Source organism: Cygnus olor, chromosome 17 (assembly GCF_009769625.2).
Source record: "Cygnus olor isolate bCygOlo1 chromosome 17, bCygOlo1.pri.v2, whole genome shotgun sequence".
NCBI lineage: Eukaryota > Metazoa > Chordata > Aves > Anseriformes > Anatidae > Cygnus > Cygnus olor.
The window spans coordinates 946,339-972,333 of NC_049185.1; the positions used below are offsets into that span (position 1 = coordinate 946,339).

The 25,995-nt window shown below is 44.5% G+C and overlaps 1 long non-coding RNA gene across 9 annotated transcripts in view; it reads right to left on the reverse strand.

Annotated features, from left to right (window-relative positions):
• Window positions 1-13,316: 13,316 nt before the first annotated feature.
• LOC121079518 overlaps window positions 13,317-25,995 on the reverse strand; it is a 29,919-nt gene continuing 17,240 nt past the window's right edge. For 8 of the 9 annotated variants that reach the window (XR_005825059.1, XR_005825057.1, XR_005825060.1 and 5 more), the window contains one exon: window positions 21,187-24,642. This is a non-coding gene — a long non-coding RNA (uncharacterized LOC121079518). Of the gene's footprint in view, window positions 17,227-21,186; window positions 24,643-25,995 lie in introns of those variants that run through there. The other variant, XR_005825053.1, reaches the window with a different exon arrangement.

A 25,995-nucleotide genomic window follows, 5' to 3' on the forward strand; every position in this document is an offset into this window, starting at 1 on the left:
GTAGCAAAGGTTGAACCTACCAATCCTTGCTGCATTCCCAAGCCACGCAGCCCTCCAGCACAGGCTGCACTCTCACGCCATCCCAGGCCTGGGGAAAGGACACCCCTCTCATTAAACCAGTTCACTTTCCTTTCAGCTCTTCTGAAAACCTATTGATCAGCACCGCTGAGCCCTGGCTAAAGGTCAGGTTGGATGCAAAAGTGTTTCTGGAGCAGGCACCAACCTGCCCTTGCTGTGCCCACAGAGCTGCAGGGCCCCCACCCCCAATCCCACACCACTTCCATCAGACTCAAGAAAACCTTTTATCTTCCTGCTCTGCAGCTCACAGCCACCTCTGCTCTTCTTGTGGGTTTGGAGGGGCACACCACTGCCCCTGTAGCCAGGCCATGTGCTTTGCATGTGCTGCTGTATGGGAGAACAAGGAAAAAAATGGCTTGTGTCTTATCATGGCAGTCCCAGGAGCAGGGAACCCTCGGGGAACCCCTGGGTCCCATCGGGGCACCACACAGTGCAGCTGCTCTGTGGGCTTGTCCCTTCTAAGCTCATCCAACCCTGCCCCTTCCTTACCAGAGCCAGAAGATGCTTCTGTCAAAACAAACAAACAAACAAAAGAAACACCTCAAAATCATGTAGGCTTCATACCTCAGTACCCTTTACTAGTAGGTTATTCCAGGAGCTCATATTCACATCTTTCTAGCAGTTAGAAAATTTCTTCCGACAAACCTCAGGCTGGATTCCCTGGTCCCAGGGGGTGCAGCTTCCAGGTCTTTTCCCACTCAGGCAGCTCCCAGCCCCACAAGTCTCAACACCAAAAGCTTTCTCTAGTATTTACCTTATTTTTCCTTTCTTAATATTAGACGGTTCCTATTTAGTTCCCTGATACTACCATATTGACTGGTCTTCCTATTTGAAGCAGGACTTCATCTCCAAGCCATCTTCCCTCATGCATCTTCAAATCTAGTTAACAAGCATTGACAAAAACAGAAATTTCAGCACCACAGTATTGGGATGATGCTGTTCTTCCCTTCTGAGGCCTCCAGTTGTCTGACAGGAGTATTCTGAGTTATAAATCAATTTGCAAAAAGTCACTGTTTTCTTCCCTTTGGCTTGGGAGAAGAGCCCACTGGCTTGGTCTCTATCCAGGACTTCATTTCCTTACTCTGTCACAAAACACATGCGTCCCTTTCTCCTACCAAATTTGCAAAAGATAATTCCTGGTCTTCCCTGTGCATGGGCCAGGCTTACCCCTCTGCAGGGCTCACCACAAGCACATCCTGTGCTTCCTCCCAGAAAACTTTTGTGCATGCATCTGTCTGAAATCTTTTTTAACTCTACACACACACACCCACCCACCAGTGAAATCCAACAGGGAATTAAAGTTCTTTGTACGTGGAAACATCACACTATGCTCTAACTCTAAAGTGCTTTGGGGATCCTCTAGGATAAAAGGTAGCAGAGAAATGTAAATGTAAATGCATTCTTTGGATGAGCCCTCTGGATTAGCAAGTGAATTTTCAATTGCATCTCCCTGGCAAAGCTGTGAGCTGCAAGGGTGTATGCTTACACTAATTCACTGTAATCTCCCCAACCTCCTCTGGTACGAGGGTGGGGAATCCCACGTGCTCCCCCTGTGAGCCCAGACCTTTGCATCAAGGCAGGGGCTTGCGGCTGGCAGGGCACCCACTCCTGCACGCTGCCCTCAGACTATTTCAGAAAGCAAAAAATGAGAAAACCGTTTTGCGTTTGTTCTCAAATGTAATACACGCTCAAGTTTAAGCAAATAAATAAAGCTGGCTATTATGTAATCTGCTTTTTCTCAGCATCTGCGTTTCAGGATGCAAATCTTGGGAAGGCTTTGATTACAGAAACTAGGGCACTCGCAACCTTGACAACAATTTCATACGTGAGCTGAATGCAGTGCACATGAATGTGAGCAGAAAATGGATCCCAGAGGACTCTTTGACAGTCCCTCCGGGTTCCCAAGCTCCTAGGGTTATTTCTGGGTGCAAGACCTCTTGAGACATCTGCTTGAGTCATGTTATACACTTATAATTTTATGAATAGAAGAGTTTAAACCAAAGCTCCTGTTCTGCCTGCACAGAACATGGTCAGAGCACATACCCAGCCTGGGCTTCCACCTTCAGCAGGATTACCACATATAAAAGTATAAAACTGATCTTGCAGCCCGGGTGATACAATGCAAATATACATCCCTCCCATTCTCAGTGACCAAAGGCACTGGGTCAGCTTGGGCAAGCTTTCAGGAGAGCCCTGATGAGGACAGAGCCCTGTCCTGTCCTATTTTGTGTTTTCCACCTCTGGACCAGGATAATATCAACTTGCAAAGTAACTTTGCTTACTTTTTACCAGCACCATTTCCCACTTTCCCCTGTAATCATATAATTACCATACTTCATCCATCACCTTTACACCCATCATCCATCATTGTTTAGCTTGAAGAAGGCCTCACACAGAAGCATTGCACACATTAGCAAATGCTGATCAAGGGAAAATGTGTCCAAGTGTGAGAAGTCACCGCAGACAAAGCCAGGTTATGTGGAGTAGCCGTGGGGCTGTTTCACACATGACATTTTCCATGGACATAAATGTACCCCATTTCCCAAACAGGTGAGCTGAGCTGTGCCCCAGAAATGTCTAGGTCTACTCCAGAGACAAGTCCAGTTTCTACATGTGAAAATTAATTGATGTGCAGAGCACTTAAATGACCTTCAGTCTGCCCTGTTGTGATATCAAGCCATACATCTAGAGCCACGATTAGGCTATTTCAGTGCCTGTGGTACCAAAAGAAACAAATTAAACAATTTTTTCTTTTTTTATCCTGTGGTGCCCAGTCAGGACAAAAAAGCCCTCCTGGGCTGTATAGAAACCAGTCATAGTATCTTTCCTTGCAAAACGCTGTTCTTACTGCAGCCACAAACATATTTCATGTTTTCTTCTTCTTCTGATTATTTCCCCTCTGGCTCCAAACTGTCTCTGACCACTAACACAGCTTGATTAGGATTCACCTCACTAATTACTTCCTCACACTATTTTCTCACCTTGAACACCCCTTCCCAAATGTGGGTCTGTGTGTTTCGTCACCTGCCAGTGCAAAGCAGCCCCATTGCCCCGGCTGTTCTTCCAGGAGCAACCAAATCCCAGTGCCCTGTGATGGCCATGAGCCCCTCTGATCCTCGGGACCTGTTAGATGTGGGCGCTGCCTCATTGCACCCATCACTTCTCTTTTGCAGCACCTTCATTTTGCTCTCATACCTTCTGTGGTCCTTTCCCAGGTGCTGTCATTTCAGCAACTTCTTGAAGCTGCTGCTTCGTTGTGGCAGCTCCTTTGCTTGCCCGCTCTGGCTTCCAGCATCTCTGTCCCAGCCACGTGCCTGCAGCACTGAGCTCCCCAGCCTGCTCTGCTAGGAAGGCTGTCAAGGGCTCTTCATTCCTTTTGAGAGACCGTGAGCTGTCTTCCTATCAGGGAGGTGCACACTTGTCCCACAGAGTCCCTGTTATAACCCGCTCGGTAAATGAGGGAGGAATACTACAGCTCTTTTATATTCATGCCCTGATTTATTTTGCTAGAGCTTTCCTGCGTAGAAAATTCTGCATCTCCCTCACCCATAAGACATCTTTGTTCCTGTCACCCAGCATCAGAAATGTGTAGAGGCAAGCAGGAAAAGGATGTTTGCTTGGTTCTTTCTGTATGCCTTCCCCTCGGTATTTCTGGGGTAAATTGTCTTCTTCACAACCTGAAAGCAAGAGGGCAGTGGTGGGCTTCAGGGCTGCATCTGCAGAGATGCTTCCTCTTCTCCAGGCTCCTGCCCCAGTCCAGTCCTGGGGGGCTGCTGAGTGAGACCCAACACCAGGTTTGGGGCTGGAGGTGGCTGGTGGGGAGCATCCCCTGCAGGGAAGGGGAGCAAGGAGAGATGGGAGACACCTTTCCCTGCACAGAGGGCTGGTGGACCTGTGATCTGCTGCATGCACAAAGGCTTGCTACAAATGTTCAGCTGAGTCCAATTAAAAGGAAGAAAAACAGATGTAATGGGGCTGAAGGAGAGAGGAGGAAGCCAGCCCAGGTGTACCAGTGGGCTCCATCAGAGGGAGAGGAGAAGTGCCCACAGATAAACAGGAGGACTGGAGAGGAAAAGAAAGGAAGAAGAGGCGTATGCTTACACACGCTCCTTGTGTGCAGCAGGTGAGGCTGCCCTGGGGCAGAGGAGGTTACACACAAAGGGTGAAGCACTCCATGCAGGAGCTGGAGAGGAGACCAAGACATTCCTCAGAGCCACACTGCAGCACACCAGGAATGAAACCAGAGGATCTCTGACTGTTCCCACAGACATCAGCCTTGGCCCTATGAATGTTTGCTGTGAAGGCAGCAGCCTCCTCTGCACTGTCCCTTGCAGCTTAACAGAGGCTCTGCTTGGGGCTTGGGGAAGCAGCAATATTCTGCAGCCCACAGCCCCTCTTCCCATGGGAAGGGAAGGTGTAGGGGAGGTGGAGGGTCCTCTCCCCTCTGCTCAAGCTGTGTGGAGACCCTGGCTGCAGCCTGGGCACGTGATACCACATGTAACTGAAATGTAAAAAAAAAACAAACCAAACCAAAAAAAAAAAAAAAAAAAAAAAGAAATTTAAAATAAGCGAAGGTGAATATTTCATGGAAGTCTGGATTGTGGCTGTGTTTAACAATTTGTTTGATATGGGGACAATGACAACATAAATATTACAACTTAAGAACCCTGTAAATCCCTGAGGTTGAATACTAAAGCCTGCTTGAGAAACCTTTAGATAGGCAGTATCGTTCCTTTGCCTATTGCTAGCTCACTTGATTCACCAGCTCAACCCACACAACAGCATGTGGGCTCCCAACCAGTCACCCACCCAGCTGACAAGGGTAGGTTCCCTTCCAAAGATGATGGTGGTGATGGAGATTCCTCTGGTTGTCACGTCTCCTCGCAGAGGACTGAAAACTCCTCCGGTGCTGCTGGGGCTTTGAGACTCTTACAAAGTGACCAGGAGGGGAGATGTAATTACAGGTGCACAGACTGTGAGCAACTGTACAGGCTTACTGCTTTGCTATTCTCTGTCTTCTTTGTTGTTCTGGCACCAGTCTGCTGTCATGCATCTTTATTTCAAATGGAAGTGTTTGGAAAAAGGATATGTTTTTTGAAACGTCTCTTGAGTCCTTAATATGTTTTCATGTGCTCTAAAGTGAATAATCTTAATAATGGAAATGATGCCCTGTTACAAAGAATGTGAGTAGTAAAAGCGTCATCAGAGCTGCTTGAATAAATCACTAGAAAGCTGTAATATGGACCTATGACATGCATGGTTTTGATTATTACAAAGTGCCACTGCACTGTTATGCATAAGAAGTATGTGCATGGAAGGCAGATCAGAGAGGAGCATCCATCCCCATGCCTGCTCACAAAAGACAAAGAGCATGGGGTGAGGACAGGCAGAAGATCCTGGGTGGACTCATGCCCACTGCAGTTCATGGATTTAAGAGTGAGACAGTGCGTCTGAGCCCATTGCCAGGTGCTCCATTTAAAGTCCATGGAAGAAAACAGGCTCCTCTGGGCAGGAGTCTGTGTGAGCTGGTTGCAGATGGGATAAATGACCTTCCACTTTAGTATAGAGGAAACCAAGTAAGTTTTGTGGACAGAGCTGTCTAACTTTAGTTCCCCAAAAGCAGCAAAAGCATTCTCTGACTTGAGCCTATGTCGACAGTGCAAAGCTGTCAGGCTTTGTGTGTCCCCTCCTGAGCCCTCAGGGAATTGCCCATTTATCACCAGCCCCCTCAGGACTTTACAGCTGGACTGAGGATGGGTTGTTTCCCGTGTTAGATGTGTCTCTGTGCCTGGCTGGCTACGTCATCATTCTTGGTGATTTCAGGGGCAGCTGCTGCGAACTGGGGGAGGCCGAGCATCAGTGCACCCTCTGAGGGCAGCGTCCCTACCCGCAGGTACGCAGTGTAGTTCCATATGCCCATTGATGTGACTATTTAATTAAAGACCAGGGATCTCTAGACTTCCAGATTTCTTCACCATATATACTTCATGCATGTAGAAAAACTATTTTAGGAGCAGGACTGTGTAGTATTTTCCATCCACAAAGAGCAAGACGTGACTGTCTCTGTTGTTTTAGAATACGGGGAAATACCACCACAAGAGCCTGGAACATGAACATTTTGGTTATAGCTGTGTGTGTGTGTGCATGCACGAGCATGTGTGTGTTGCTATATTGAACCAGACACAAGATGGCAACCAGTGCCATCTTCAGCCCAGTCGAAGATATTCAGCTTGCAGCATGGAGTCAAGGACTGACACCAAGCAGGCGGCTGCACAGGCTGCGTGACACATGGGGAACGACAGCCAAATGGCTCAGCCTGTCCTGTTCCTTGGGGCTGCTCATGGCTTTCAGTGCTGGGTTCCCCACAGTCCAGATACAGCTCAGTCCTGCAGTTTGCTTCTCTGCTGACAGCAATCCTTGCTGCAGCAAGATGAAAAAAAAATGTAGACGAAGGAAAAGAGAGATTGATGGAGATCCCTCTATGGACAGACGTTTGCCCAGAGCTGTGCTGTTAATTGAACTGGACTGTTTTCAGAAGTACTTAATGCACAGATTCGAAATTAATGCACAATATTCGAAATATGAAGGCAGTTCATACACTGCATGTGAGCACCAGAGCCTAATGAGATCAACTTTAAGAAATGCACCTACCAAGCCCCCAGACAGGCTGTACAGACAGACTCAGAGCACAGCCGCTGGATTTGCAGACAGAAGACCTTGCTGAAGCGTGTTGATAATAGAAACAAGAAAAGAGTGTGATAAGGAGAAGCTGAGAAGGGATAAAAATGAGACAGCAAAAGTAAGGCTTTTGTTATATTGTCAAGGAACAAAAACTAGAGGGAGTGAGAAAACTCTGTGAGGAATAATAGCAAAGTCACTAGACAAGGTAATAAATATGTCTGATTAACAACATAGCTGCAGCCAGGAAGAGACGGGAGAAGGATACCATTCTCAGTTCAAAACAAAACAAAAGCAGGAATAGAGGTATAGGTAGTTACATCGGAGTGCAAAACTCTTGGCATCCACATCTAACATTGGAAGTGGAAAAGCTTCCTTATTTAAAGATGAGATAATTGTTGGACATGTAATCTTGCCTTTAAAGTGGAAGTGGTTTGGGGAAGCAAATATAACTCCAGGTAAGTGCACCTGATTGCAAACTACAGCAAGACAGCAGTGGTTTGCCTGGGTGTCCTCCAGTACAGGACAAAGCACAGGCTGCAACAGCACAGGAGTTGGTCACAAGCTGTCCCTGTAAGCATCAAGGGCACAGCAGGTATTGCAGAAAGCATTACAAATGGAAGGAGGACACGCACCCTATTTCATGCCACTCAATTCTGAGATGACAAAGCCACACAGGAATCTGGGTTTCTGTTGGAAGAGTTTTTCAGAGCGAGTTCAGCAGATCCAGAGACAGTCTCCACAAGGCATCTGCCAACCACGCGTTTCTCAGCTTTGCTACTAACTGATGACAAGTCCTGTACCCGCCAGCGTGCCGAACCAACTGGGATATAATTCCCGCAACATTGGCAGATGGGAGAAATGTGAAGTACCTCAAGCATATTTCTAAAGACCAAATCTGTGCATTAAGTATTTTTTGCATGAAGAAGCCACAAAATAAGATGTGATCTTGCCTACGAGGTCTTTGGACAAGAGAAAACCCATCATTGGGCAGGAAGCTGTTGGTAGCCAGTGCTCTTATTGCAATGCAGGGTAATAGAAACATACAGAAGGGACCTGGCAGCATGCAAACCAAATCTATGGCAGTATTCTAGAGGTGGGTGTCCAGAAGACAAGCAGAAGGTGGAAATAGACCTCAGTGCAGCCTACAAGGCAGCTGGAACGCCATCACTCCATGAGTGCTGGTGGAGCAGGAACTGGTGAGTCTTCAGCTGGAGTCCTCATTCCTGACAGGGAAACTGTGCAGTCTGCAGCAGCTGAAGGGCAGTGAGAAAATGTCAGGTGAGCTGGGGATCTGGTCGATTAGAAATTACTGAACTTTACAGAAAGCTGCTCTTCATCTCCTGTGCCTGGAGACCTGTTTCACAGGGGTCTGCTTCCAAGCAAAAATTTCAAAGTGGCCTAGGAGGAATCCTGTCAAGCGTGATCTAGGATTGTGTTTTATTGCTTTCATCGCATGTCTGGGCTTCATTTCACTTATCTATTTCAGCTGTCTATAAATTAGCTGTCCGAGTCTGATTTTGTTTCCCTCAGGCCCCTCCAACGGGGAGAGGCAGACATCTTTGCAGGGTAACTCATCTGAGCCACTCATTGCCCCTGACTGTAGAAGTCTGTCTCTTAAGTCTGGATCCATTTTCTGGGGACACAGGAAACACAAGAAAACCAGCACCAGCAGCATGGCATTCCCAAGCGGGCAGTTAGCTCTGCTGCTCTGATGCTGACACAAGAGCTGAGCTTGTGCTGGGGCCAGGTGGGGGCTACGTGTGGACACTGCAAACATACCAGCAGCTGAAGCACTCGGGCTGGCGGCTCCCCAGGGCAGCTCAGCGTGTGCCTGAACTCCGAGCTGTTCCCCAAACTGCTCCTTTTCACCAGGGAATGTGGCCAAGTTGCCCCGGCTTGGATCTGGCACTCGGTTACTGGCTGTTTGGGATCCACGCAGCCCTGCAGCCCTGGCACTATTTCCTTCAGGAGAGACAGGGTTTGACTCATGAACAGCATCTCCTCACCAGAGTTTCCACATGCAAAAGACTGTCAGCAAATAGTTTCTGCCATTTTGTCTCTTGGCAGCTGTGGATCAAAGCACATTGCTTGGCTCCCAGTGTGCTAAGCTGTAGTGAAGCCTCAGCTGCCCATACCATGGGCATGGAGCCTGCAGACAGCACCAGCACAGGGACGGCATCTCTTGCCTGGATGAAAGCACAAACTCCAGGCATAAAATCATGGTATGTCAGCCCAAAGACCTTGCCTTGAAAATCAGGACTTGAAGTCACGTCCTTGTCAGCCTGACCACTGGGCCTGTGGTCAAGGAAAGAAAGATTTCAAAGTTATACATTTTAAAGAAGCAAGACATTAGAAACCACAAGACTTTTGAGCTATTAGGCTGCCAGACAAGTCAGAGAGATAGCCCTTAAGATTTATTAACATTATCTGCTACGCAACTCCTGATACAGCTTCAGAACTTGTGGGAAGTCTTATTTATCAACCAGAGGGAAAGGACAAATGTAAGAACAGGCCATGACAGATAATAATTCAATGTGCTGGGTGAACCTACAGAGACTGGCATTTTTCATTTCACTTCTCTGTTTGCAAAGAACTTGGCACTGGCGTTGTTTTCATTTAATTTCTCTGTTTGTAAGAGATTTGGCCATTCATTTTGGCTGAAGATCTGATAAGCAAAGCTAAGGAAACACAAGGCACATGTTGTTCTTGAGAGGAACAGAGTTAGGGAAGCCGAAAACAGCTTTTTATTAACAACTCAAATACTGACTGGATGTTGCAAGGGGGGAGGGAGGAAAATCTTGCTCCATAAGTAACCTCAGAAGAATCCCAGACTGTTGGTGGAAAGTCTTTATTTTCTGGTTTCTTACCTTCATAAACATAGTGTCACACTGGAAAATCAGGTCTCGCATTGTGCAAATGTCAGTAGTCAGTGTCTGTGTGTGGGGAGGATGCACAAGCACATGGGACATTGGCATAGATCTGCAGGAGCTGTCATGTACGGAGCTGTATGGACTGGTCGGGTGTAATTGGATGGGGACACACCAGTGCAGAAGCAGTGCACCAAGACAGATGCAAGAGACAGATGCAGAGGTGTGAGAGCAGTAAAATGGTTGTGCCAGAGGGGCTTGAGCTTGTGTGGAAGAGCAGTGCTACCTGGTGTGAAACAGTAAGGGGATGGCCATGCCAGCATGCCATTAAGCTGGAAACTCTTCCTTCTTTTGGAAGTGATAGGAAACTAGAGCTGAGGAGAGAAGACACAGCCTGTGAGGCGTTGCCAGATACACTTCTGGGCTGATGCCTGACAGTGTTCAACAGAAATACCTGATCTCTCAGCTCAGCCCTCCAGGAGCAGTAGCTGGTGATTGACAGGGTGGGGAATAAGGATGGGATGTTCTGGTGTGGAGACTGATGGAAAGCGAAGTGCCCTGAAGATGGGAACTGGCAGGCTTTGAGAGACAGAAACAGGGAAAGCAAAGGTATCTTCTGTGGGAGCAGCCACACCAGGATAAAAAAACTGGCCATCCGGGTTATCTCATTCCCATAAGATCTGCTTATGCATCCTGCAGAAAATTCAGAAGATGCTCGTCTTTTGGGAGAAAAAAAATATGGTCTATGAGTCAAAACACATGAGACACAGTCCATCAAAAGCACTTTTCTGCCCTCCATTTCCACTGATGTGTGATGGGAGTGGGGTGGAACAGCCCCTGCAGAGAGCTCAGTGGGGAGGGATGCCCTGGGGAGAAGGCTCTGCTGGGAACGCAAGACAAAGGGAAGTCCTGAAACACATGCAGATTACGTGTTCTTTTTTGTTGTTGTTTCTTTGCTTGATTTTTGCTTGTTTGTTTCTTTCTGCTCTGTGGGGAAAGTTTCTGTTAAAAAATTGGGCCTCACAACTGGGAATGCAATGACATGGAAATCTGGCATGGGAAATTCTGCCCATGGGTGCTAGAGGTCCCTTAATGGTAATGCCTTCCCTGGGGTGCAGAAATCACTAAATTAGGCAAGGACAGGAGATACAGTTAAGCCTCCTGAGTGGAAATGCTGCAGAGCTGTAATTGGTCCTGAGGTAACCACACAGTTTGCCATGGCCATGCTTTAGCCTTTTCTAACAAGGACACTCCCCTTAAAAAGGAGTAAGTTTAGAAAGGTAGGTTTCATATGAACAGAAGCTGGAAGAGGTGTCTTTTTAAAGGAGAGACAAGATAAGGCAGAATAAGAGTAAAAAGGGGATGGAAATAGATTTGTCTCCTGCCACTGTGCCCCCACGTGTACCTCCAGCACCTTCCTCCAGGTGTCCACACCAGCTCCAGGCAGGCTGATAGGACCCCAGGAAGAGCTGCTGCTTCTGCCACCTCAGAGGGTGGTCACCACGTGTGCTCTCCAGCCACCGGTCACAGCTGTCCCTGGGCCACTGCCACTCACAAGGGGAGCTCGGGGACCCCAGCAGCTGCTGGTGCAGAAGTGGCTTCTCCTTCTTCCCCGGCTCGTGTCTGATCCCCATTTCCCAAGGAGCCCATCCAACCAGGGAGGGGTGTTCAGTTTGTGCATCAACACCCTCCTGTCATCTTCCTTCGCTTACAGCCATGGTGGAGTGTCTGTAGCTCCAGCTGATAACCACTGCTGGGTCCCTGCACTGCTGAGCCAGTGTCTGAATGTCCCATTCCCTCTGACCAGGCCTCCAGGTGGGGGCTTACTCCTTTACAATTGCAGCCAGGTCCTGGCAACACTTACGTGCTGAAAAAGGAAAAGCAAACAGAAAAGCACAAAGATGACCATGAAAACAGCCACAGTTTGCTCAGTTTTGCTGGACTGAATTTATTGATATGTTAGTTTTCATCAGAAATGTGTTTTCTGTATATTTTATTTAAAACATTTGTTCAGCTGCTTGGAAAAATGAAAGTGTTTTAGTCTGCCCCCCCCACCCCTCAGAGAAAATAAGTTCTTAAAGGTAGCAGAAAAGAAAAGCAAAAAGCAAATGGAAGAAAATGAAGCATACTTCTGCTGTTTCTGTTGGTTGCAAAGCCATTTCCCACTGGAAAAACATATAAAAAGAATATTCTACAGGAACTACAACAAAATAAATTATTCTCAGCTGGGATTCTAGGGATAGGTATGGGCTAAGGTGGTCAACTCTTATAAAACCTTTTTTAAAAAAATTCTTTGCAACTTTCCCATTTTGTCTTACATAAAAAACTGTTAATCCTTTTCTCAGACCGAATATTTTATTTTCTCTTGCCTAAAAAAATAAAAATTACAGCCTTCCTTTGAGTGTCCCTACAACCCTCCTGATTTTCAGCCAAACCTAGTGATTTTCAAAGGTGTTATTCTAGTGTCTAGCAGGCACCCTGCAGCATCCATGGACAAATATGCCCCTTTGTGGTCAAGTTAGAGCCTGCTGATGGGATTAAAGCTTTCTGGAAATTGCAAAAAGATGGGACATGTTTCATGAAAAGCTTGCTGCCTGGGAGCCTTGTGACTTGGTTTAACAGAATGATGCCTGTAATTTTTTGACACCAATGCATTTGAAGACATTAGGCTTTTGTTAATTGGATACTTAGACAATAAAGCCTTGGAATGTGTTAATTTGTTGGACTGGATATGATTAGACTCTGTGATGAGGCTATTTTGCTAAGATATTTCTGCTATTGGCTAGCCTGACATCATGGATTTTGCTGAAATACAGAGTTTAGTGGTGTTTTGAATGTGGTAGTTATGTCAGTACACATTAATTCATGATGGACTACAGGAATATGGTACTCCAAATGTATTGCATGATTTATAGTCACGTAGTGCTCAGAGTAAATGTGGGAATAAAATGTGCTGGGTTGTGAAGGGACAAGTAAGGAAATGGGTCTTTGGAGACTCCTCCACAATGATAACTTCACTCTGTAAGTTTTATTCTGCTGGGCCAAGGCAGCACTGAGCGTGGAAGAGGGACAAGCTGTTCACAAAGTTTTGCTTTATACCACGACCTCATTGAGCTGATTAGTAAACAACACCAGTTCTCCTCTTGTTTTCTGCTGGGTTAAATGTACCCAGGATAACCACAATCGATTCAACAGCCAGTAAATCTTCACTCCTGCACACTTGATGTTAGTGCTTGTTCTTTGAATTCCCCACAAGCCCCACTGCATTCAGCGTGGGCAGATGCACTCTCCCACGTGAGCAGATGCTGTCCCTTGAGAGGCTCTCAGGGCCACCAGGTGTTCCCCAGGGAATCTGTCCCTGGCAGGTGGTCCCCACCATGGTGACAGCAGGCTGTCCATCTCTCCTGCATGCAAATGCATCTGTTCTCTCTTCCCTGCAAGGAGGAGGGGAAGGAAATTGGAAGGAATGCAGAGGTGGGAGCTGGGTCTGTCTGGGTGTCAGCATGAGGCTCCCCAGTAAGGGACAGGCAGGTGTCCTGCATAGTTCTTGCAGTTCCTTTGTTCCCCTTCTTCACTGGAAGGATCCGCCTTTGGGGCTCCCTTTACTGGCCACATCCCAGCAAAAGCAATGAAGCAAATTCCTCCTACATCCACGTACGGCTGAGATTCCAACTATTTTTTTTTTTCTTCCCTTTCAGTTATCCATTTGCCATCTGATTGCCTCATTTCCACCGTCCTGGAAATGCAGACAGTTTCTGCCAGCTGGTTAATTTATGCCCTGGGCAACCACACGCAGATCAGATCGCAGTGGCCTATTAGCATTTGGCAATACACGATTTTGGAGCTGTCTTATCAATATGGATTATACATAATAAAAACAGGAGGTAAAGCAATCAATAGCTACACTTTATAAGAGGAAACAGAACTGTTTGGACAAGAATGTACATGTGTTCTATGCTTTTTAATGTCTGTGTCACCAGCGATGCAAGATGTCCTATCTGCACAGCACCCAGCTGAATGGAAAAAAAGGCATTCAAGTGTGTAATTGTTCCAAAGCTTGTGGAGCATTAGAGGGATGTTTGGTGTAGGCAGATACTTCACTTGTTTGTGTGTGAGATTCTACAGTGTAAACTTTCACAGCTTCACCACTGGAATAAAAATGACATCCAGGATGACTCACTTTTATTTATTGGGAAAAGGTAAAGATGATGCCACTGTGGGAAGCAGGTTTGTCTTGCTTCTGCTTTGGAAACAAAGTTCCCAGCCATTTCCAGTCAACAACTGTGATCCAAGCAGTCAAAGCTGGTCCTCCATTAATCAGCCTCCAGCTTTGCTTGGGGCTTGTTCTAATTGATTTAGTGCAGAGCTTATCTTCTCCAGAAATGAAAAATAAAATTAATTTCCCAAGTTTAACTCCCGTGTGTCAATGCAATTTCCAATGGTTTTATGGTTTAATTTCCTTGGACAGTTTTCTGACTCTCTCAGCTTGGTAGTGGAGGAGCACATTCCTAAAACAGTACTCCTGAACCTCCTAATGTGTGCAGAAATGCAGGCAGGTCTCGATTTACCCACTTCACTCTGGTCTAACTATTTGTGGGACGATAGCTTTTTATAAGTTACACCTTCAATTAACGGTATGATCTAGTTCCTAGATCAGATCACTTGTTAGGCCATTATAGGTTGTTCTCAAGGTTCTGAATGAATCATTCTCAGACCCTGTCTGGCTTAGGAGTGCTGCAAGCTCATTTGTAATTTAGTTTTTGTGGGCTGCGAGATTCCAAAATTCCTGGCACATTAAACTCCCTGGCAGATACGTGAGAAGGATGGTCCTCTGAGCCCACCTAAGGAGAAGGATCGGAAAGGCAGTGGAGATCCTTGCTCACCTCTTTGCTCATGCCCTGTTATGCAGATATGGGCAGGTTACGTAGGGGAGCTCTCAGAGTGAGTGCAGCTGGGACTCCTTCTCATCTGCACTGTTTGCAGAAATCCCCGCAGACTCTGTTATTGCATTGCCCACTACATCGCCACTGCTGCAAGGCTGGCTGGGGTACTTGCTGATGTGAATCTGGGTGGGAAGTCATGGGGACCAGCGTATTATCGAGGTAGGTGGAGCAAAAGCAAAGCATGAATAATGAACACTGTTCTTCTACAGTTCATCAAAGGTATGGATGCTTGTGCAAGTTATTCAGGAGCTGGGAGGTCGGAGGAGAAAGTTACACAAATGTTATTAAATATGTTATGATTTAAGAGAAGCATCAGTTCAGAGTAAAAGTGCATGTTGGGGATCAGAGCTTTGAAACATCCATTCAGCTGCTCTGAAATGTAACTTTTGATAATGTGACCCATAAAGATTTCCTTAAAGTTCACATCTCTCTCTTTTTTTTCCCCCCACTATTTTTTTTTAATGCTGCAGCCTCTGAACATAAAATTCATCTGTTCACTTCTTTTTTGTAATAAATGTCATCTCATTCATGCAAGAAGCAGAATTTCTCACTGTCCCTGATTCTGCAACAAGAGCAGCAATTCTCATACTAACTCATGATACAGGATCATTTACAATGAGGCATTCCTAGTTTGCCTTCTGAATCTCAGAACACTAGGTAAAATTGAAAGTGCTGGGTAAGAATGAAGTGTTATCAGTGAGGACTAAGACCATCTATAATCCTTCTAATCCAAATTGGATTAAGTATTTGCAAAAAGTGCTAGAAGTACGTGTATTAGATCGAGGGCTAAGTGGGTTGAAGTGGGTCGTACAATTTCATGGAGGAGTAGGTTAAGCAAAAAGGGGATTTGTCAATGAGAAAAACTTTATTAAACAGCTGCTAATTGAAAGCAAACTTGCTAAAAAGGTGTCTATACACATTTAAAATCACAATTTAATAGAGTCCCTTGGAACTCCTGACTGACAGTACATAAAAAGCAACATCATACGCAGTCTGTCCTCCTGCAGCGTGGGTGGACAAGGAAGGATCTGACAGACAGAAAGATCACTTGGGATCCTATGCTGCTGTTCCACAAACAGCATGGATGCAGATGCTGAGATACTGGCAATTAGGCAGTAAGATGGAGAAGTCCATCTGGAAGGCTTCCAGCCATACAGCTTCATTCACATAGGGTTTGTTGCAAGGCAAACATCACGCAAGTTATCAAGGAGACATGCGAGCAGCCTGGGACATTTATATGACACATAGTAGTCCAGTTTAACCCTGAGTTTCCGTCATGGTAAGAACTGTCTGCTGTGACATTAGCAGGAGCTGTCACTACAGGGGATTGGCTGTTGTCATTCAATCTCCACAGACTTTGCTTAGGGTGCTTTTAAAAGGGTAACACTGGTAGGAACACAACCATTAGGAAGAAGTTCATACATTACAAAGAGCTAGATTTGACCCATCACTTTCGTGTACTACACCCTACCCCACTTCAAACCCCAACCCTCACACACTGTTCTTCATTTCTCCACCCTATAAATATCTGCTTTACCTGTAGTGCACTTGCAGCAGAGCACACCAAAGGCCTTTCAGTTTCTTGATGCTCCCTATTGATGCAGTGAAAGTTTTAGTTGCCAGGTCTTCTTAGAGCATCTTCTCTTCACCCTTTTCTCCTTTCCTCAGCTTTACCAATTTTCCCTGTATTCGCTCCTCATTCCAGTTCCTCCTCATGTACTCTGTTCTTGACTCTTTTCTCATGTAATTTCATTTCTATTTACTACAGCTGTAACGTAAATCTACCCTTCTTTTTTCCCCTCTCCCAGTGAGGTAGACCTTCCTCTAAATCTTCCAGGAGCACAGCAGCTGCAGTCATCACAAAGCACATGCCAGCTGTCCTGCCAGGTCATCTCGACTTCTCCGACGTCTCTGGTCCTGAAGGTACATTGCTCTACTTTCCCAACTAGCTGACCAGTGCCATCCTCTTCTATCTCCTTCCTCACCAGCAGCCATTGGTATAAATATCAGTAATGATGAATTATGAATTGGCTTAGTGCTACTTAATAATTTACTCAATAAAGTTCTTCCAGCAGACTGTTAGAGCCCAACGCTTAGGTAAAGAATTTAGCTTCAGAATTTCTGAATATTCTCCACTGTATTAAAACAAAAACAAAAACAAAAACAAAAACAAAAAACAACAGAACAAAAGAATGGAAAACTTCCAAAAATAATCTAACATTGTTCTGTGGAAGAAGTAACTGCATTTAAGAAGTGTGACTTAAAGTTTTATCTGGGAGAAATAATAGAATGTAATAGATTCCACAGACAATAATCAGGGACTTATCTCAAAGTGCCAATCTTACCTCATTTGCTATTCTGGGAGAATGACTATTATCAGTAATGAAATGAATTGGTTCCTTCATTTAGACTCTTGCTAATACCACGTAGACTCTTCTGTGTCCATCTCTGCAGTAGTCTTAACTAAAAATTAATTCCTTGGATAAAACTAGTAATTTCCTTAAACATCAATTACCTCAAACATTGTCTTTGGGGCAACAAGCAGCATCCTGTTCTTCCCTTGCTAACACGCTCTTCAGAGTGCGTCAAAGGAAAGGAGTCCTTTGGGACTGCAGTCCATCAGGTCCAGGGCCAAATGCAGGAGTCTTGGGGGAAAGCTGTCAACCAAGAGAAGAAACTATGTCCCCTTTCCAGGTAAAAACAGCTTATGCCTAAAGCAGGAAACTTCCCTTTTGTATAATTTAACCATACCCCACATAATGATGGGAGAAAAACATCATCAAAATTTTTGATTCTCCTTTTGAAAACCACTCAGCACTTTGGCTAGGTGACTTCCTGGCTCCATACTAATTCATTAAAATTGTGACACGTAATTGCATTGTCCTACATTCAACTGTATGGTGGTTTTACTCAGGTGAGCAGCTGAGCCCCACCACAACCACTATCTCACTCCCCCTCCTCAAAGACAAAGGGGGAGAATATATAATGAAAAGGGCTCAAGGGTTGAAATAAGGACAGGGAGGTCACTCAACAATTATCGTGATGGGCAAAACAGACTCAGAGTAGGGAGATTAGTAAAACGTATTGCCTATTACTAACAAGCTAGAGAAGTGAGAAATAAAGAAAATAAACTAAAAACACTTTCCCCCCATCCACCCTCTTCTACATACTCCCCCTGAGCAGCGCAGGGGAATGGGGGCTGCGGTCAGTCCCTGATTCTTTGCCTCGGCCGCTCCTTCACGGTCACTCCCTGCCCCTGCTCCACGCGGGGTCCCTCCCACGGGATGCCGTCCTTCCCGAACAGATCCTGCGGGGGCTGCCCACAGACAACAGCTCTTCAAGAACCGCTCCAAAACAGGTCTGTACCAAGGGGTCCATCCCCCAGGAGCAAACTGCTCCAGCACGGGTCCCCCACGGGCGGCAGCTCCCCCCAGACCCCCTGCTCCTGCGTGGGCTCCTCTCCACAGGCTGCAGCTCCGGCCCGGGGCCTGCTCCTGCGGGGGCTCTCCATGGGCCGCAGCCTCCTCCACCAGGGGCCTCTCTGCAGGCCGCAGGGGAACTGCTGCTGCATGCCTGGAGAACATACTGCCCTCCTGCTGCACTGTCCTTAGTGTCTGCAAGGTTGTTTCTCACTCCTCACTCTCCCAGCTGCTTTTATGCAGCAGTTTTTTGTTTGTTTGTTTTTTCCCTTTCTTAAATCTGTTCTCACAGAGGCACAAATAACATTGCTTATTGGCTTGACTCTGGGCAGTGGCAGATCCCTTTGGAGCTGGCTGAAACTGGCCCTTATCTAACATGGAGCAGCTTCTGGACTCGTCTCACAGAAGCCACCACTGTGGCCCCTCCACTACCAAAACCTTGCCATGTAAAGCCAATACAAACTGCAAGCTATTGCATTTTGTTGCAGCAATAGCCTGTTCTTAACCTCCTCTAGGTTACCTAGCACAGGTTGGCATTTGGCACTCAGGGATGTCCATTCCAAGGACATCTTAGCCATTCATGGGTCAGAGCCCCAGCAGCTACTCAGAAAGGCCAGAGAAAGTTTTCCTGTTCATCGTTATTAAACAGAGTTCTCTAATCTGCATTAAAAATGATGACACTGCATGTAGGGTCAGACATTCATGTGTTTGAAGGACTGAGGGCAAGTAAGATTCTTGCCAACGTGCTGCATTGCTCCCTCCAAAGGGGCCTGAGGCAAGAGGCTGGATCAGACCTCCGTGGTCACTGGCTTGTGTCTTCCACAGCAACAAACATACCATAAAGCCTCTTCTGTAAGGTGGCCAAGCTTCTAATGGAATCAGCTGGATATCCCCTCCCATTACCCTTGGCCACCAATGCAGCCTGCAGGTAGGTGTGAAGAGGTAAGCAGCATGGGAGGGAAGCTATATGAATCAGCATTTTTCAGAGTCTTGGAAATGTCCACTTTGAATAAGCTGATATAGCAACTCAGTTCATCAGATGAGCAGATCCTCCCCTCTCTGTATCTTTCCAGTAAGAGATGCTTATTTTCACCATAATTGCAAGCACACGCTCAGACTGCTCGTTAATCACCAGCTAGGAACACGATATGGCACCAAGCAGATGTAGTGCCTAAACAGGAGCGCATCCTGAAGCAGAAGAGTGGAAGAAATGATGCTGTGAGGAGACAGAGCAGCTCAGCAGATCAAGGACTGGAGCATTCCAGAAATGAAAAGACAACTAGGAGAGATTCAAAGAAGTTTGTTTTTTATCAGTCAAGTGAGCTACAAACGTGAAGATGAACTACTTTTCATTTTGGAAGATCAAAAGCACAGGATTTGTTTAGAAGTGTACACTTGACTGAAAAAGAGAAAGCTGGTTATCAGATGGTGAGTAGCTGAAAAAGAGCTAAGTACAGATATTCTGCACAGTAAAAATAAAATATTTTTCTAGAAAGTACCAAAAGTCATTTAGTGACTTTCACATCACCTTCAGTGTAGATAGGCCCAGGTGTGCACAGTAATGTAATATCCAAGTTACAACAGTAGATTTAAGAGAAAAACTTGTCTATTAAACACAAGCTCATAACACTCATCCTTCCTATATTTGCTTTTTTTTTTTTTTTTTCCTTCTCTGTGATGCAAAACAACACAAACACTAGATCTTGGTATAGGAGGACAGGATTCTCCAGAAATAAACTGAAAGCAGAGCTAAATGAAAGTGTAGAAACAACAAATGGAAACAAACAACAACAAAACACCGAACAACCAAGCCTTATGTAAAAGACAAAGAACATAAGCAACTAGGATTATTTCTTTTTTAAAGAAAGAAAAAAGCCCATTCACAACCAACTCCAAAACTCAATGCTGGCATATAAGCAAACTAAAGGAAACAGTTTCAATTAAAGGTTGCTGGATTCTGGCTTATACCTGACAAGACTCACTGCATTGCAGCCTCTAAACCAATAAGCCTCACATATAAAACAAACACTTGTTACACTACCTCAATGACAGACAACAGAAGCACAAATTAAGCATGGAAAGATTCAATAGTTTATATAAGGTTACCATTTAAACTAACCTGAATCCAGGAATTAAATAGTCATGTAGAATAGAGTGCCAAAGAATGATGTCAGAAATAGGAAAGACAAAGAGCAACAATTCAGTCTTTCTATGGGGAAGCCAGTTTACTCTACAGCACCCTTGAAACATGAGTGGTCTCCAGACAAAACAGTACACAATACAGAGTTCCATGTAGAACTTGCTGATTGTCACAGCAGTGAGTGGCTTCCTGGAAAGAACAGGAATCCTGAGGGTGGGATTCACCTGCTGTGACTCGGACACATCCAGGTTAGTTGTCTGTGCCAACACTGCTTGCTGCAGGTTCCCTTTACAACCAATAGGGAAAAAAAGATGGTGTTGGAACATCTGCAGAGGCTCAAGGCTCTCCAGTGGTTTTAGAGGGCAAGACTAGCTATGGCTCAGATTTTTAAATCTGAGTTCAGAGCTAACGTCTTGACATCTAAAGCCTAAGGTTAAATCCTTCTTCAATCCAACACTTCCGGAGGAAATTAAGGCTGAAAGAGCTGAAGTATTAGCAGTGATGTACAATTTCTCCCTTTTAAACTGCCTCAGTAGTAAGAGTACTGGAAAACAAGAAGTATGATCCAGATTTTAAAAAAAGCGTTCCTGAATTGTCAGAGAAGCACACACCAATGGGGTCTGGTTGAAACTATTCTAAAAAATGGACATACAGAGAATTATGATATGTGGATGAATCAAAGAAAAAAATATGCCTTGCAGGTCTACTAGGATTTTTGGGAAAAATATGGGGAGTGGGGCAGGGGGGTGGCAAAGATCCCCTAATACTCTTCTTGGATTTCCATAGCTCTCCCAGGAGGGCTCCTCACCAGAGATAGTTGAAGAAATGAAGCCACCTCGGGATAGAAGGGCTGTCCTGACATAAACAGGTAGGTGCTTAAAAGATGGGAAAATAACATACCAGATGCTGGAAGTCAGCAGTGGCTCGGGATATGTGTAAATGAGTGGAAAGGACCATGAATGGCAAGACAATAGCGCTGCTGGTATTAACTGATTCAGAGTTTTAAAGAGACCATCACAGACAACTCTGCAAACCCTGACTAGATGAGAAAATGACAGTTGAAATTTGGCATAGATAAACATAGAATTATGCAACATGAGGAGAAAAACCCTACATTTACATCCATAATGATAGGTTTTCAGATAGCTATTACTGCTCAGGAAAGAGTTCTTGAAGACATAGTGGATGAAGAGATTTGGTGTTTTATAACACATGGTCTCATGAAAATATCAACTCAGAGATAAAGGAAATTGATGTTGGAATGTATTAAGGAAGGAAAAAAGGGCAAAACTGAAAAGAGAGTTTTGTCATTGCATACATCACTGGTGTATCTGCATCCCATCCTCAACACTGAGTCAGCATCTCAAAAAGGATGGAGTAGTGCTGGAAAAGGGTCAGGGACAAGGCAACGTATATGATCAGAAGTCTGGAATAAGAAGCACATTAGATCTCTTCATTTATATAAAAAAAAAAGTGAGGGGAAAATAATGAGATTTGGGAGTGGACTAGAGAGGGTAAATAACTCATATAGTACAGGAAACAAGGGGCATTGGACTAGCATAGATGGTGGCAAACTAAACCAACAGAAGATAATTCACCATCACCAAATGCAGCAAAGGCTAAAATTGGACGCGAATCCTCAGAAAAATCCACTGATGAAAAAACTATCCCAAACCATTAAACACAGGGATACCATCTTCTCTCATGGGGTCCTTGTGCTGCAAGTCACTGGAAGCTACAAGGAGATATTGGGGAAGTATCATTATGTTTCCTCTCTTTTTAGACTCTTCTGCACCTGCAGCAGCTACTACTCTGAGCAGAACCATCTTGTGGTCATGTCTTGTCTCCAGGAAAGCCACTCAAACATAAAGCCAAAGTCAGAGACTGCTGCAGGTAGTGAGCAAAAATAATTGTAAATCATATCATTTCAAAGAAGCTGAATCCATCATCTGCAAGGATTGCATATTTTATTTTTTTCTTTTGAGAAGGGCTTGTTATATTAAACTATTTTGTACATATTTGATCTCTTCTACTACTTCAAGGGGCTACTAGACTCACTTAACAGTTATTTATTGCAGAGCTAGAAATGGAAGGAAAGCTGATTTTTAACACTAGAGTATCATGTACTGTCTGGATGTGCATAACCATAAGAAATTATTAGGTATGGACATAAGACTGTAGAGTTCGAGCCCAGGGATCATTGAAAGATGCCTATACAAAAACAGCCCCAGTATGTACGCCATGAAGGCAGCCTGCTCAGAAGATAAAGTATACCTTCTGGCAACTATTTCTCCAATTACTCACGGAGATGGAAACATATCTTCAGAATAAAATCCAGATCCTGGGTAAATGTTGCTTTTGTATACCATTGGACATTCACATTCCATATGTTTCCATCAGACTCCCAAGTCCTTTTCATACTTAATATTTCACAAGTTCCCCCTTTTTCCTTCCCCTACTCCTGCCTATCTGCTCATCATGACCTGCACTCGTGGTTTCTAAATGGATAGTCTCAAATTGTCAGATCTTTGTTCAGCCAGCTCATTAATCAGTGTACTAATTCACATAACAATCTTGGCACTAACAAATATTTTTCAAATAACAATTTTATGAAATATTCACAGACAATTGAACCATTAACTGTGTACTTTGTGACTCACATTTATTAAGCATGCATACTTTTGCAAAAACTCTGAACAAAGCTATGCCACACTTCCCATGCTACCACTCTTCCTATATCCCAAAGAGTCATGTTGGGTTTGGGGTTTGGTTTGCTTTTAATATACTCATACAAATGTCTAGGGATATTCATTTCCAATTTAAGATGAGCTGCAGGCAGAGATCAAACCTACTTTATCATTGTGGCCTATGAACAAACATATTTTGTACAGGAAGTTGCCTGCTTTTACTTTGGCAAATATCCTTTTTAGGACTTCCTCTTGCTTTGTTTTGCACTGGTTTCTCTCCCCAGGGAGTGTAGATCCTACTGTGAAGCATGTCACATTCAACCTCAGAGGCTTTCAGTATGTTTTCATACTGCTTTATGCCAAAAATTTACCTCCATGAAAACAAGAGGAAGATTTTGTTTTTAACGTGTACCTGTAAGGAACTGTATGATGCTGAGAGTGATGGGCTAAAATTTTCTGAAGAATCCAGTTTGTACCTTCTTTTGATCCTTTTACTACTACCAGAAAATTGGTCCAGGATCTCAAGCTGCTGCAAAGCAAGCAGAATTACAAAGCTGCAGTGCTACTTGTCAGAGCACAAACCTCCTCATCACAGATTTGTGCATCAATTAGGTGGGACAGGTGGTGTATTTAGGCTGATGGGTCTCAAATTAGGGAGAAGCAGAGGAATTCTCATTCTGGAGAGCTGAATCACATTCTGGTATTTGATACTTCTCCATATATAATTCATCACCAGATTTCATTGCTTTCCCTGCAGTTTCTCCCGTGGCAGCAACTTCAACATTCTGTCAGATTGTCAAGTGAGGTTGGGTCTGTGATGAAGTAAGGAGGTGGTCCACAGGCTTGAAAGGGCACTGATGCTTGTGTAGAAGCTCAAAACCCTCAGAGCAGACAGTTAAGCACGATGTGGGAAAGATCCACCAGCTTCTAGCCTTTCATGAGCAAGCTGTATGTACAGAAGGAAGAGCTTCCAAGAAGGGAGGACTAGAGACAGTTTATAATGACACCTCTGCCATTTCAGGCAGGATTTGACTGTCATTAAGCAAATATTAGATATTGAATAACTTTGCTGCTTGGGTGACTGGCAGGAAATCTTTTCTTCCATTCTTTCTTGCACAATGCTGGCCTCTCCTGAGTCTCAGCTAGAAGCCATGGAAGGACCTGAATCATTTTAACGTTCAAGGTAATGAACCATCTCCACCTCCTCAGTTCCTTTAAAGACAGTGTTGCACTATGCAATGAGAGTCATCCAGAGATTTGGGAAAGGAGGACCTCCAAAAGTAGTCTGAAGGCACAAAGTAATTTAGTAATTGAAGATCTGGAGCCCAAGCAGCACTTTGGCAAGCAGAAGGACTGTCCAACCACATGTAGGACAAGTCTATTGATACATCAGTACTGAATGCTATGAGTGAAAATCGAGATGTTTGCTAAAGACATTGTGATGTGTAGTTAAAAAGAAACAGCTCCCTGGTGGTCAGAAAGGCTGTCAGTTTTAGAAAGGGGCTGGGCTGTTTACAATCATGTTCTGCTCACCAGCAGACCATAAATCACTTGGCACAGAGAGAACAGGGATGGGGAAGGCAGATTCCCAAGACCTCCGTGCAGAGTTGGAGTGAAATAAGATCCAGGCTTTGCTCATTTTTAGCCCAGAGCCTGCAGTAGTGTGGGGTGAGGATGGCAGGGCACAGTCCCAGCCTGCAGGACCAAAGGTAACACACCTCAGACCTGGTGAAAAAAAGAGACTTCTCAGAGGTCCTTGGTGGCAATTGCGATTTTTACACTTGGAGAAGTTTCTGGAGTGGTAGCAGGGCTGGAGGAAGGACCCATCTGCAACATACAGAGTAAGAGGCAGTTTGGTTTGCAAAGCTCTTCACTTCCATCTGTGTAGGTTACTCCTTACGAACATTTGTCATTCTAAATTGTTTTCAAAGAACATTCACACGGGATATTTTAGATTCTTCCGGATGATTTTCTGGATACTAATATAATCCTTAACCCTTTAAAAGCCACTTGTGAATGGAAAGTCCAAGAAGCAAACTCAAGAAACTTAGAAAATATGATTTCATGGGAAAAGAGCATAAGAGAAAAAGGAATGAAAGATACCTAATAATGAGTTTTAAAAGTACAATGAAAAACAACCCTAATGTGGGATTTAAACAGTAATTGTATTAGGAGAAACTTTTGGCTGAATTGTGTAACTTTCAGTGACTTGGAAACAATAAAGGGAACATAACACAAGTAGAAACTAAATGTGAGAATATATTAGAAGAAGGTCAGTATGTGAGAGAAGTGAATGAGTAAGGGACAAAAAAAGTAGCAAGAAGATAACTATTTAAGAATGAGGAAAATTAAATAAATCCTTGGATAGTTTCACAGAGTGTAAATAATACATGATACAGAGAAAGCTTAAGTATTCAGTGCATCCTTCACTTAAAAATATATATATTTTTTTAGCAATTATTAATGCAATTAATTTTGAGAAAGGAAGAAAGAAAAGGGGATTTCATCCTGCTCCATGAAAGGAGCAGCCTCAGCAGTCACCAAGTCATTTGCCTTTGCCTGTGAAAGCACATGGAGGAAGAGAGGCATCTTGGAAGATTAGAGAGGAACCTTTGCCATTAAAAAGGTGGTAATTGAGGAACCTAGGGAAATACAGACAGGTCAGTCTAACCTCAGTACCTGGAAAACTACTGGAACAAGCTGTTAAGCAGCAGTTTATAAGCATCTGGAGGATAATAAGGTAATAAGAAAGAGCCCACATGGATTTGACAAAAACAATTCATGTCGAACCAATCTAATTTCCTCTCCTTGGCAGGGTAAGTGGTCTAGAGGATAGGGAAAAGTGGTAGATGTGATATTTCTTGGCTCTATGAAGGCTTATGACACAGTCCCACAGGGCAGTCTTGTAAGTGTACTAGGGAAATACAGTCTGCAGGAAATGACTATGGTGGCTAAACAACCCTAAAAACAGTACTTGGGCAATTGCTGTAGGCAGTTCACAGCTCACTTCAGAGGCTTTTTCAAACAGGGCTCTGTCTTGTGCTGCATGCTAGTAGATGTTTTCTTTCTTACCTTTTATACTACAACAGAATAAAATTACCACAACATATTCTGGCAATGCAGGCAGTTCCCTGGCAGGTGAGATAAACACCTGATGCCTGCTCATTGGAAATACAGTTG